At 43.5% G+C, this 14,914-nt stretch overlaps 1 protein-coding gene and 1 non-coding gene across 2 annotated transcripts in view; one reads left to right on the top strand and one right to left on the bottom strand.

Annotated features, from left to right (window-relative positions):
• LOC126355437 (5-hydroxytryptamine receptor) overlaps window positions 1-14,914 on the top strand; it is a 491,691-nt gene that overhangs the window by 132,636 nt on the left and 344,141 nt on the right. The window lies entirely within an intron of this gene.
• Trnat-ugu (transfer RNA threonine (anticodon UGU)) lies at window positions 6,607-6,680 on the bottom strand. The gene has a single exon. It is a non-coding gene; the product is annotated as a tRNA-Thr (tRNA).

The raw sequence follows: 14,914 nt of genomic DNA, 5'->3' as shown, positions 1-14,914 counted from the left end.
GTGCTTGTCGAGGTCGGAGCCAACGTCTTGCTACATCAACAGTCCCCCCACCATCATCCACATACTACTTCCCGCGAAGAGCATCCATCAATTATACCAAATGGATGGAAGGTTCGAGGTCTGGGTTGTAGTGTTGATGAGGGGGATGTTTTGGGAAATTGTCTCGGGTGTGCAGATTTGTGAGAGGCATTGAGTTGTCCTGGGGAAGGAGAAGTGAGTTTGCACTTTCGTGGCGAAGAATTTGCTGAAATCGCTTCTTCGCAGGCCGGAGTGGCCGAGCGGTTCTACGCGCTCCAGTCTGGAACCACGCGACCACTACGGTCGCAGGTTCGAATCCTGCCTCGGGCATGGATGTATGTGATGTCCGTAGGTTAGTTATGTTTAAGTACTTCTAAGTTCTAGGGGACTGATGACGTCAGAAGTTAAGTCCCATAGTGCTCAGAGCCATTTGAACCATTTTGAAGTCCCTTCTTCAATTTCCTGTCTCTAGTACAATACACTTGAGAGTTGATCATTGCGCCACGATGGAGGAAATAAAACAAAATAACAGCTTAAGAGTCCCAGAAGGCCGTAGCCATGACTTCATCAGTCGTCGGTTCGGATTTGTACTGTCCTTTCGTTTTCGCTTCGAAATGATGAACCCATGTTTCACCGCCTGCGGCGATGCTTGACAAAAAGTTGTCGCGATCAGCCTCGTAATGTGCAAATAATACCGCTCCGATATTCCTTGTTGCTCTGTATGGTCTTATGTTAGGCGGTGAGGAACCAAGCGGGCACACACCTTTGAGTACCCAAGTTGGTGGTCGGGAGTGTCAGCAATGGCAACAGAGACTTCGAGTTGTTCAGCGAGGGCTTTGATTGAGATCCGTATACCACCTCGTATGCGAGTGTCCTCATGTTCCAACTTTTTAGGACTCACAGCTGTGTGAGCCGTCTGGCACGGGGAAAATCGAACAGATTTGCGCGACCTGGTTGCGACGATGACGGACGTTTCGCCCCAGGAGTCGCCGTTCTCTTCACCGCCAAGTCTCGGTGAAAGCTTCACATGGCGCCGCCACCTATGAGAACTTCATGAGACTATAGGGGTAATATTCGACGATGGCCCACATCCAATTCAGCATTTTCTGCAATCAAAATTTACCGAGAAAAAAGTTGTTGCACTTCCTGTTGAGCGCCCCTGACATATAAGCGAAGCAGAGACAGATGAAGTGATTTTATTAAAACGCAGAGAGTTAGAAAGGAGTACTAAACGTCGCTTCCACAGCAATATTATTAGAGATGGAGCACAAGTCCGTGTTGCGAAAGGAGGGGGAAGCAAAAATGCCGTGCCTGTTTCAAGGGAACCATCTCGAAATTTGCCTGGAGTGGTTTAAGGAAATCAAGGACAATATAGATCAGGAGACCGGGAGCGGGTTTCAGATATAATCCTCCAGAATTCGAATTCAGTGTGTTAACCACTATGTCTCTTTACTCGGTAGATAGCTATGGTCCGTCGCCTGGGAACGAGCATCCCTAAAACGGGGAATTAGTTGGCTGTTACCTTGCATCTGTCATGAGTTTCTATAGACCGTGGTTGGAGAACGGTGGGATGAGTAGGCTACAACAGCTTGGGCATCAAAACCTCATGACAGGTCGTTGAGTTCGGAGGTTTCCCATCTTTCTAAAGTTAAATAGTCGGCGGTCTGATGCAGTCCTAACGACACAGTACAATTGTGGGACAAGCGCAAGTGTTCCGGGACACACCAATCAGGGCACATTTTTGAACATTGGGCTGTCACATCAGACGACCCACCATGTTGCATCATAGTGCCAACTATATTTCCCTTAGGCTGAAGTGGGCAGGAGATCATCAGGATTGAAGCATGGATCGATATAGGTTTACTTTCTCTTTACACCATCTCGATGGCCGACTCCCGATAAGACGACATCCACGTGGACGGTTGCATGAAACATGCTCTGCGCCATAGAAGCAGGCTGGTGCCGGCATGATTCCCTTATCAATGACATTCACCTCGTCTCGCACGTGACCTTCGGTAGTAAAGGTATTTTCATTTCATTGTTTGGATCTAGGATATTTCACTTTTTTCTTTCTAATTCGACTAGTAAACGTCTCTGTGAGTGGATAAGACATGAAGAAAGACATAAACTCTCTGAATCTAAATAAATGAGTTAAGGAAACGGAGCCTAGTTCATCGTAACTTTTTTGTGTCATTAATGCAGATGTCTACATCTACGTCTACGTGATTATTTGCTATTCACGTTGAAGTTCCTGGCAGAGGGTTCAAGCTGTCTCTCTATTGTTCCACTCTCAAATGGCGTGCGGGAAAAACAAGCAGTCTAATTTTATCGTTGTGATAATTTCTCCCTAGGTAGGTGGGTGCCAACAGAATGTTTTCGCAACCGGAAGCGAAAACTGGTGATTGAAATTTCATGAGAAGGTCCCGTCGCAACGGAAAACGCCTTTGTTTTAATGATTGCCACTCCAATTCAAGTATCATGTCTGTGGCACTACCTCCCCTATTTCGCTATAATACAAAACGAGATGCCCTTCTTTGAACTTTTTCGATGTCATCCGTCAGTTCCACATACTGCGGATCCCACATCGCACAGTAGTACTCCAGGATAGGGAGGACATGCGTGGTGTAAGCAGTCTCTGTAGTGGACCTGTTGCACTTTCTAAGTGTTCTGCCAATGAATCGCAGTCTTTGGTTTTATCTACCCACAACATTTTCTATGTAATCATTCCAATTTAGATTATATGTAATTGTAATCACTAAGTAATTAGTCAAATTTACATCCCTCAGAGTTGTGTAACTTATCACGTAATCGAAATTTAGAGGATTTCTTTTTGTACTCATGTGTATAACTTCACATTTTTCGTTATTCAATGTGAATTGCCTCTTTCCGCAACATACAGATACTTTACCTAAATCATTTTGCAATTTGTTTTGGTCATCTGATAACTTTACAAGACCGTAAATGACAGGAATTTCTTAAAAAGTCTAAGACGACTACTGAGATTGTCTCATATATCGTTAATACAGATCAGGAACAATAAAGGGTCTGTAACACTTCAGTATATTACTGCAAACTGCGACCTTTCTGACAGGAAATCACCAATCCAATTGCACAACAGTTTGACTAGAAGTCGATTGTGAGGAACAGTGCCGAAAGCCTTCTGGAAATTTAAAAGTATGGAATCAAGTTGACATCACCAGTCGATAGCACTCGTTATTTCATGAGCATATAGAGCTAGTTATGTTTCACTATTATGTATAAACGTAAGGAAATAGAACAAAGAAGAGGCATGTAATAATACACTCCTGGAAATGGAAAAAAGAACGCATTGACACCGGTGTGTCAGACCCACCATACTTGCTCCGGACACTGCGAGAGGGCTGTACAAGCAATGATCACACGCACGGCACAGCGGACACACCAGGAACCGCGGTGTTGGCCGTCAAATGGCGCTAGCTGCGCAGCATTTGTGCACCGCCGTCGTCAGTATCAGCCAGTTTGCCGTGGCATACGGAGCTCCATCGCAGTCTTTAACACTGGTAGCATGCCGCGACAGCGTGGACGTGAACCGTATGTGCAGTTGATGGACTTTGAGCGAGGGCGTATAGTGGGCATGCGGGAGGCCGGGTGGACGTACCGCCGAATTGCTCAACACGTGGGGCGTGGGGTCTCCACAGTACATCGATGATGTCGCCAGTGGTCGGCGGAAGGTGCACGTGCCCGTCGACCTGGGACCGGACCGCAGCGGAGCACGGATGCACGCCAAGACCGTAGGATCCTACGCAGTGCCGTAGGGGACCGCACCGCCACTTCCTAGCAAATTAGGGACACTGTTGCTCCTGGGGTATCGGCGAGGACCATTCGCAACCGTCTCCATGAAGCTGGGCTACGGTCCCGCACACACCGTTAGGCCGTCTTCCACTCACGTGCAGCCCGCCTCCAGTGGTGTCGCGACAAGCGTGAATGGAGGGACGAATGGAGACGTGTCGTCTTCAACGATGAGAGTCGCTTCTGCCTTGGTGCCAATGATGGTCGTATGCGTGTTTGGCGCCGTGCAGGTGAGCGCCACAATCAGGACTGCATACGACCTAGGCACACAGGGCCAACACCCGGCATCATGCTGTGGGGAGCGATCTCCTACACTGGCCGTACACCTCTGGTGATCGTCGAGGGGACACTGAATAGTGCACGGTACATCCAAACCGTCATCGAACCCATCGTTCTACCATTCCTAGACCGGCAGGGGAACTTGCTGTTCCAACAGGACAACGCACGGCCGCATGTATCCCGTGCCACCTAATGTGCTCTAGAAGGTGTAAGTCAACTACCCTGGCCAGCAAGATCTCCGGATCTGTCCCCCCTTGAGCATGTTTGGGACTGGATGAAGCGTCGTCTCACGCGGTCTGCACATCCAGCACGAACGCTGGTCCAACTGAGGCACCAGGTGGAAACGGCATGGCAAGCCGTTCCACAGGACTACATCCAGCATCTCTACGATCGTCTCCATGGGAGAATAGCAGCCTGCATTGCTGCGAAAGGTAGATATACACTGTACTAGTGCCGACATTGTGCATGCTGTGTTGCCTGTGTCTATGTGCCTGTGGTTCTGTCAGTGTGCTCATGTGATGTATCTGACCCCAGGAATGTGTCGATAAAGTTTCCCCTTCCTGGGACAATGAATTCACGGTGTTCTTATTTCAATTTCCAGGAGTGTAGTAGCAATTATCCGACTCCTTAGCTGAAGGGTCAGAGCATCTGACAGCCACGCAACTGTCCCAGTTTAGATTACCGGCCGGGTTAGAGATTTTCTCTGCTCGGAGACTGGGCGTTGTGTTGTGCTCATCATCATTTCATCATCGTCGACACGCAAATCGCCCAGTGTGGCGCCAACGGAAAAGGATTGTAACTCGGCGGCCAAACTTCTGCAGATGAGAACTCCCGTCCATCAATGCCATACAGTCGTCATCATAATAGCAATGAAGAAATGTTTCAAGTATCTTACCTCTGAAAACTGTACCTGTTTTGAAGCACACAATGCATTGCATTGAATAGGGTAACACCATAACTTTCGTGTGTGGTAACTGTTAAGTGATATGTATTTAAAAACATTCTGTAGCTGCATTTATGTCATGCAAAACTCCTCGTTTGTCTTCATAATTCATCCATTTTCTAGGCGTATGCTTACATCGTCTAATATTTAACAACGTTTGGGGCCTCTTAATACTTCCATCTGTCTATATCTACGTTAATGAAACGAATACTTTATTATGACACACAAACTGAAACATAATCCGTAGTTTGAATACTAGGCTAAGGCTACAGAAGTCATAACCTTGTCCGTTGGCCGGCAGTTTGAAAGGAGTGAGTGGCTTGCCCGAAAGGCGCGGTCTTCGCAGCCATTGCTCTGGCGCTCCATTCGAATAAATTCCATTAGTTAAATGGACTTTTAAAGCGATTGAGCGCCCTCAGTCTTCCACGCGAAGAGCCCGGGCCGGCAGTATCTATCGGCTGGCTGCGACTCACAGGGCCTGCTGAAATATGCAGTGTCGCCGCCCTGCGAGTGCTGACCTTCATCCACACTGAGTGCCGGCCACCCCTCCTTAGCTCGGCATCTAAGAGACTCCTGGTAGTGCCGGACTGGTCTGGGTACTTAGTCTGGTACACCAAAGGAACTTTTACCAAATTCAAAAATCAGATTCATAACAATTGGATATCCCAAGGGCGTTCAGTGAGTAATGCAACCCATTTTTTTCTAAAAGCAGTTTGGCTTTATTCAGGATTCTAATACACCACACTATTCCCCACTCTTTTGACTACAAACACATAAGGAAGGATACCACACAACGAAGGACCTGACGTCTTACTGCGTCAATAACCTGCCCTTCATCCAAGTGCTGCTTCCCGCGAGGTCCAAGCAGCTGACAGAAGTTGCGAAATCCGATCTGTGCCTGAGGAAACCCAATCCAGTGAAGTTATGTAAACTCCGCTCGGGTGCAAGACTTGTGTGAGGCCTTGCGTTGTCATGCATAAGGAGAAGTTGGCTCGCATTTTTGTGGCGACGAATACGCTGAAGTTGTTTCTTAAATTTCCTGACGGTAGCAAAATACTCTTCAGACCTGTTCGTTGCATTACGAGGAAGGAAATCAAACACAATAATCTCTTCAGAGTCGTCATGAATTCACCGGCTGAGGGGGTGGATTTTAATTTTTGTCTTCGGAGGAGAGGTTGTGTGGCTCCACTCCACGGATGTACGTTTTGCTTCCAGTTCGAAGTGATGAACCCATCATTCACCACTTGTGACTATGTTTGACAAAAATTTGTCACAATCAGCCTCGTAATGTGCAAGCAGTTCTACACAGATGTTCTTTCGTTTTTATTTGTGGTCTTCTGTTAAATGGCGAGGAAACCACCCAAACATCCACCTTTGAGCACCACAGCTGGTGACCAATGTGTCATCACTACCAACAGACATGTACAGTTGACCACTGGATCTGATTGTGATCCGTCAATCACCTCGAATGCGAGTGAAACTACCCATTATCTGCCCACAGACGTTTATATACATCAACGGGGACAGTTGAAAATGTGTCCCCCGACCGGGACTCGAACCCGGGATCTCCTGCTTACATGGCAAACGCCCTATCCATCTGAGCCACCGAGGGCACAGAGGATAGTGCGTCTGCAGGGACTTATCGCTGACACGCTGCCCGCGAGACCAACATTTTACACTTATAGTCCATATACTACATTCGTAGTGCCCTTGCCATTATACACATTACTCGCGGTAGACAATCCACCGAGTCCCGTAAGAGTTCGGGCAGTTCATGTGCATTCACACTGAAGATGGTCATCGGCTGGTTAGCCTTAACGATATGAAGAAGGCATCTGTTCATTCGGACATCTCTGAAAGAACAGATGCCACCTTCATATTGAGTGAGTGTACGCACGTAACAACAGTGCAGGAGTCACAGCTGCATGTGGCCGGCAGGCACTCGAGAGGACGGACAGGTTTTCACAAACATGTTGCGATGATGACAGATGTCGTGATCAACGACTCTTCGTAATTTTGTTCTCCGCTAGGCACCTGTATACATTTTGGAAACGCCTATGAATATCTTCGATACTCTGGTGTTCTGCCAAATGACGCTGTATGGCTCCTGTATTCTATGTTCGAAATGCACCACCGTTACAGACGCTTTCTGAATGCTACGTATAGCGCCGCGCCTATCGCAACCTCATGAAAGTAGAGGAGCGGAAACGGGCATATTCCACGATGTTCCACAACAAAACCCACATTTTATCAACCGAAATCGGCCGAGAAGAAATATGTGTTACATTTCTTATTGAACGCCCCTCTTATTGGCATCAGGGAATAACCGCGATCCGCATTTATAGAAAATTGTTGCTGAATATATTGTCTTGGAGGAACTGTCGTGAATGACAGCGATTTGGCTGTTCCTTCGGGAGAGCCGTCCATAGCTACAGCATAGAGGCAGCGCTCTGCAGATGGACAAAATTAAAGAACTTTGTAATATTGCATTTCGTTCAGAGTCACACACTGACTCTGAACCAACATGAAAGGTTTTAACTCCAACACTGTATAATATATAGCATTATTTTTTCAATACTAAATGAGATCTTTCATCCCTCACACATACACATTTCGTAGAGTCAAACTGAGGTACGGTATTTCACTTAATCTCTTAGTAAGTAGAGTTTATTGAAAGAGTTAAGATAATTATCGAATAAAAATACGTTAGGATTTAGGTTGGCATTCCATTTTTTTTCTTTTTGAGTTATCGGCCACGAATTTCTCTTTTGCAATAACCTCATAATCTCAAAGTAGCACTGCCATCCTACGTCCTTAATTATTTACTGGAAGTATTCATATCTCTGTCTTGCTCTACAGTTTCCTCTCTAAAGCAACCTTTGGTACGTTGGAAACAATTCACTGACTTCTTAACAGATATCCTATGATTCTGTGTCATCTGATTGTCAGTGGTTTTCGATATGCTCCTTTCTTCGCCGATTCTGTGGGAAACCTTCTCAATTAACTTCCAGTATTCATGTGTAGTGCCAGATCTCAAACGCTTCCATTGTCTTCTGTTCCGATGTTCCCACTGTCCAGGACTCCCTGACATACACTGCTGTCCTCCAAACATACATTCTGGGACGTCTCTTCACCAATTTTGATTTTAAGTTTCTCGCTATTCTCATTTCTGCTACATCTCATTACCATTGTGTTTTTCCTGTTTGCTTTCAATCCATCTTCTGCAGTCATGATCGCTCTTCTTCACATTCACTGAGGATTGCAATGTCATCAACGAATCTTATCACTAATGTTCTCTCACCCTTTACTTTAATGCCTCTTCAATTTTTCTTTTCTTCGTATTTGCTTCTTCGATGAATAACTGAACAGTAGGGGAGAAAGACTACTCCCTTGTCTTAAACCATATTTAATCCGAGCATTTTGTTTATGGTTTTCGAATCTTACTGATCCCTCTTGGTTCTTGTTCATATTTTACTTTACCCGTCTTTACCTATAGTCTACTCCTGTTTCTCTCAGAATTTTCAACATCTTGCACAATTTTACATCTTCTAACGTTTTTTCTAGTTAGACGAAAGCTATGAGCGTGTCTTGATTTTTCTACAACCTCCGTTCCGTTACCAAGCACAACATGAGAACCACCTCTATGGTAGATTTTTCTCTGATAGACGTAGACTGATTCTCCTCTAAATGATCCTCACTTTGCTTACCAGTATTCTGTATATTATTTGTGTAAGGTCTTCGATGCATACAATTTCGCATTTATCTGCCCTCGCTTTCTTCGGAAATATGGCAATCATATTTCTCCGAAAGCCTGAAGTTACGTCGCCAGTCTCACAGATTCTACACACCAACCTGAACCGTCGTCTGGATGCAACTGCCCCAAATGATTTTAGAAATTCTGATAGAATGTGATAGATCCTTTCTGCCTTATTTGATCTCAAGTACTTAAGAGCTCTTTGAAATTCAGATCCCCTTCGTTTTCCGTAAGAACTCAGTTTTTTCTTCCAACACGTTATGTGGTAAGTCCTTCCGCTCATAGAACCCTTCACTGTACTATTTCCACCTTTCTGCTCTCTCTCCTACGTTTAACAGTGGAATTATAATTAGACTCTTTAATGTTACCAGTGTTGCATTGAATTTCACGGAAGGTTGTTTTGACTCTTACCGGCGATCACTTCTTCATATCTTTCCTGCAACCACCTCGGCTTAGCTGCACTGGTAGTCCCATTTATTTTATTTCTAAGGTGTTGATGTTGCTGCATTCCTGTCTTCCCCTGAACGTTTTTGTACTAGCTATCCGCTCTCTCATCTGCATTCAACAGTGAAATTCCTGTTGCACTCTTAATGGTACCACACTTTCTTTTAATTTTACGTTTTGCTGTTTTGACTTTTGTATACGCCGAGACAGTCCTCCCGATTATCATTTACTTTTCGTTTTCTTCGCGTCTTTCATGCAGCCATTACGCCTTGGCACTCCTGCACTCCCTATCTGTTTCACTTCTTAGGTATTTATATTGCTGTATTCCTCTCTTCCCTGAACATTTTTGTACTCCCTTCCTACATCGATCAGCTTGTGTTCATAAACTGTTACCCAAGGTTTCTGCGCAGTTATCTTCTTTGTATCTATATTCCTCCCTCCAACAGTTTTAGAGCCGTCCACTCTTCTTCAACTGAACTGCACACTTCGGTATTCCTTATCGAAGTATCTACATCCTTAACAAACTTGAAACACTTCAGTATCCCACTTCCTTCCATTCTTATTCTCTTTAATGATTATCTTAAACCTGCCAATTACTCATCGTTACCAAATTGTGATCTAAGTCTTTATATACACCTGTGTACGGCTTACAATCCAGCATATGGTTTCGGAATCTGTCTCACAATGGCGTAATCCAGCTGGAACATTCTGGTGTCCCCGGGTCTTTTCCAAGTATATCTCGTCCGTTTGTAATTCTTCAACAAAGTATTCGCTATTACCATCTGAAATTTATTGCATAAATCAATTAGTCTTTCTCGACTTTCATTCCTACAGCAGATTTATATCTTCCGTAACTATTTCTGTTTTCTCTTCCCCTACAACCCTGTTTCAACCCCCATGACTGTTAGATTTTCGTCTCTCCTTACATACTGTGTTACCTGTTCAGTATCGTCCTTATCGTCAATTTGTTTCCGTGTTGCTTTACACATATTCAAGATTTCCAATAACAGATCACGACCAAATAATAAGTCGGATGATGATACAATTGGAAAATTCTTGCGTCTCTTTCGTGGGGCAGTGAGCGGTGCTACCTCATATTGCTCCTCATTATTCTCCTTAATTACAGGTACCCATCTACAAAGTTTGATATGACTGTGTCTACGTCCTCAATACTCTAAGTGCACATTCCGTCACTTGACGTGCCAATTACTGCATTGGACACTGGTTCGCCCATGTGTGGAACAACTGCTTCAACATCAATTGCAGGTATATCTCGTACTACTGCCACTAAACTACATCTACTTCGCAACCTGGATTAACTTCTATTTAAGATATCTGCCATGCCCAAGAACCTTCTCATGTCTCGCCTGTCTCGTATTCTCATCAACTATAGTTTCGTTCAGATCTCCTTACGAATCCACGTCCCTGTTGAAGAACGCGCCCACAAAACATTTAAAGAATTCCTCCAATATTTACGAACCAATAATTTTGAAAGTCAACAATTTGGATAAAACAACACAGATATTCAGAGCTGCGAAGACTACAAAACTCGAAATTGTGTACAGCAAATTAAATTTAGTTGCTTCCTACTTTTACGAGCGAAGCCAAGAATTTGTTAATTAATCCATAATTTAACATATGAAATTTAAATTAGACTCATAATCATCATTTCTGAATCCAGTCATCACATGAAAGTTTTACTGTCACAAATTACATAGAGTTTATCTATGTGACTCGAATAAAAGATTAACAATTGGTCAGGCACAGGCTAAAGGTCACCATTGGTTACGCAAGACACTACGGGGTTAATCTAATCTGCCACTGAGATGCAGTGAGTATCCCTGCTCAAGGTGGAAGTCCCCCACTACAGTCCAGATGTAAGTGGATGAACCGTGAGCAAGGAAACAAAAGGAACGGTTGGTCTTAATACGTAGACCATAACTATTTGCCCCGCTAAATAGTAATAACTACTACGTAGTAATGGAGATTATCATGTACTGTGTTGAAACACTGATTAAAAATCACAGACATTTATTGATTGGAAATTCAAATAAATCGTTACATGAGAATAAGTGCAGATACGCATATCAATGCGTCGTAATTACAGATAATAAACATTAATAACTATTAAGTAGGGATTGGGATTATCATCTGCTGTGCTGAAACAATGATTACAAATCACAGAGATCTAGTGATAGGAAATTCAAATAAATCGTTACAAGAGAATAAGTGCAGATACGCATATCAATGCGTGATAGTTAAAGATGGCCAGGAATGAGTGGACTGGAAATGTTCTGACAGAACAAACTGAATGGATAAGAAATTTGTCCAAACATGTTAACCGACTATTAATTGCTAATTTGAATTGATGGTGATGACTGCATTGGAGAATTAATCAGTAAAAGAATAAGAAACACAACACAAAGAGCAAAATTGTGGCCAAGAAGTCACTTTAAAAGTGACTGATCAATGAAAATGAAACAACTCGCCTGTAATCCAGTACCATTTTCGTATGCTGTTTTACTACAAGACTTAGATCAGTTGCATGAGACGATGCACTGTGAGATCACAGGTAGAGATGGTCTATGGTATGACGTGGCCCTTTGCTCCCCCAGACTCCAGACTGTCTTCTGAACTGCTAAAGCCAAATCGACTGCTCCTCTCCAGTTGCAAATTACTACCTCCGCCAAACTCCAAACATCTAAACCTGGTAAGTTTGCGCTCCTTGCTCCTTCACGGTGTTAGACTACCAAAGGTGTAGTTTAAGGCAATCTGAGATTGTGTAACTTCTTTTCTAAATCATAAAAGGTCTAGAAGTTTTATTCTCGAAGATTCAGAGGCACTGTTTGGAAGACTGCAAGCGCAGACCTACTCCGCACTCCAAAAAGTAGCGAGCACCTACCTATGTTAAATCGCTCCCCCAAAAGTTGTAGGTGCCGACCAACCAAAAGCCGTCCTGTTAAAACTTCTTGTAAATTTCCTTTCACAGTGTTCGCGTTCGTGGTGCCGCTGGCCTAGTGGCACGAGACGAAAGACTCGCCTGTGGAAGCGCCCTGTGACTTCTAAGCAACATTGAGATGTTACCTTTACGAGGTAAATAACTTTGTGTACGTGTCTGAGTTGCCTTCAGAGAATGCTCATATTCATAATAGCCGATGCAGCGAGGAATGAGGGTGATCAATTAACCCACAGCACGCAAGCGCAGTCCTCTGCGAACGTTTCTAATTCAGTCAATGGCTCATGCCGTCCTCGGCGACAGGGAATCGTCCGAGGGGCTGCTTCCAGGGAAATAAGGTAGGCCGATGTTCTCCCGCCTCCCTTCCCCTGACCCCTCTCCCATCTAATGTGTTCGTTAACTCATCTTTCCAGCTGAGACCGGTGGAAACTGTTGGGCAACAACTACATTCGCTGCTTACTACCAGGGAAATGATCTCATCGTGTCTTAAAAGAAAATAAAGGGAACCCTCTACAATCATCACGGATAATACCGCTCTATTGCATATACATTAGAAATTGCGGAGATAATTGTTCTATTATATCGACGAATAAAGTTTGCTAGATGAAAAACAGTGAAAAATGAGGCTGGCTGCAATCTGATGGGCGTCAGTTGCCTTAACACAAACACACATTTTCTAACTGTAATCCTTGGCTGATTGCGCGAAACATGTAGCTTAATATTATACGTCTAATTGAGTAACTTTGATGGCATTTTAACTTTTGTAATACTGTCAATAGGTACGCGAGATATTGAAAAAGAAATTTTTGTTGCCCTTGGAAACAATTCGGTAGGCAGCCTCCAACTGGAACAGGATTCCAAGTTCCACGTTGCAGCATAGTCCCTTAGCAATATAAATACCTCCAAATCCGTATGTGTATTTCTAGCAAAACCAAATGTTCGTTGCTTTTCAAGCACTGCTCGTAATGTGTTCTTTATTTTACATCATATTAAAGCCAGGATAATGTAGCTACCCTAAACAAACAGATGTAGATATACTATAGATATTGTTTTACTTTCAATATTTTTAGAAAGTTTACAAAATTTTTAATTACAATGGTAATTTTCATTTCTTGTTTGCAATATTTTGTACCAATGCAGTACCTTTAGAGCAAATGTTTTCAGTAGTGTTTCGTTTTTATTAAATACACTAACAAAATTATAAATTGTGTTAAACAGTCTTGAAAAAAGAACAGAAAGTTAGTCATAGGGGGTCGGGGAGGAGGAGGATGAGGAAGAGGAGGTACACGGCAATGTCAGTTTGACAGTTCTGTTGAGAGCACAAGATCGTCTTGGTACGTTTTTGCTCTGCAGGTACCTACAGTCTCATCCTCTTCCTCACAATGTATGCAAGCACTCTACCGGACACAACGTTGCTCCTTCTGTACATCAGGTAGTACAGACTTACATGTAAGGAATTTTGCTCTAGAATTATGGTCAATGTTTCTTTTCGAGGAAATATGATTCGCGTGACGATGCAAATGTTTATTGCAAGTATTCGGAAAAAAACTAAAATAAAATGGCCTGACTCGATTGCTGTGCTTGCTGCCTTGGCCAGTTGTGCGTATGTTGCTGAACGATGACAGCTGCTCTAGTATGACATTTTAGAGACTTATCGAATTTTGAACACTGATTTCGCGAAAACGCTTGAGACGCTTATCACACAGGAGCTCTTACGTCCTGTGGAGCCTGTTTTCATTGACACCGAGCAATTCCTAACTGCAGGGAGGCGAAGTTATCCCTATTACGACAGAGATAATAATCCATTCTGTGGGTACAGTTATTTGCAGTGACCTGCGTCTTATTACCAGCCAACTTATATGCATTATGGAGATGTCAAATGGAGCTCCATAATGGATGTTCACTCGGCAGTGGAAATGTACACAGATTTTTAAAGGAACATTTGTACCTGTGAGAGTGCACACGATGTATGCTGCTATTGCTTCGTCCCGAACAAAACTTGGAGTGTATAACTACGAGAAAGCTTGTGTTGCATAAAACTGTGATGCATCATGGCAAAAACTCATTAATGGAGGTCAAACGTGGATGTATTGTTATGACATGTAAAGAAAACGTATATCACAGCGTAACCACTCTCATAAAAAAATGCTGGGACAATACGACAGAGGTAATTGTGGTCGGGCTTCATTACTTAGGTATTGTGTACCCTCGTATTAGTCAAAGTGGTACTATAGTCACTGCAGCGTACTACAGACAGTTTATTGTGCTAGCCGATGAAAGTTCACATTCCAAAACAAGGAAATGCGAGGGCTCAATTGAAATGTAGTTTTTCAATAATAAATGCAATTCTGAGGCCACCCCTTTTCCTTATCAGTGTTTTCCACATATTCTTTTCCTCTCCTATTCTGAGCAGAACTTGCTCATTCCTTATTTTATCATTCCACCTAATTTTCAACAGTTGTCTGCAGCACCACATCTCAAATGCTTCGATTCTCTTCTGTTCCGGTTTTCCCACAGTCCATGTTTCATTACAATATAGTGTTGTACTCCAGACGTACATTCTCAGAAATTTCTTCCTCAAATTAAGGCCTATATTTGATATTAATACAGTTCTCTTGGTTAGGAATCCCCTTTTTTCCGTTGCTAGTCTGCTTTTGATGTCCTCTTTGCTCCGTCCTCTCGTTGGTTATTT

Source organism: Schistocerca gregaria, chromosome 3 (genome assembly GCF_023897955.1).
Source record: "Schistocerca gregaria isolate iqSchGreg1 chromosome 3, iqSchGreg1.2, whole genome shotgun sequence".
Lineage (NCBI taxonomy): Eukaryota > Metazoa > Arthropoda > Insecta > Orthoptera > Acrididae > Schistocerca > Schistocerca gregaria.
This window is presented reverse-complemented; position numbering and strand designations above follow the sequence as displayed.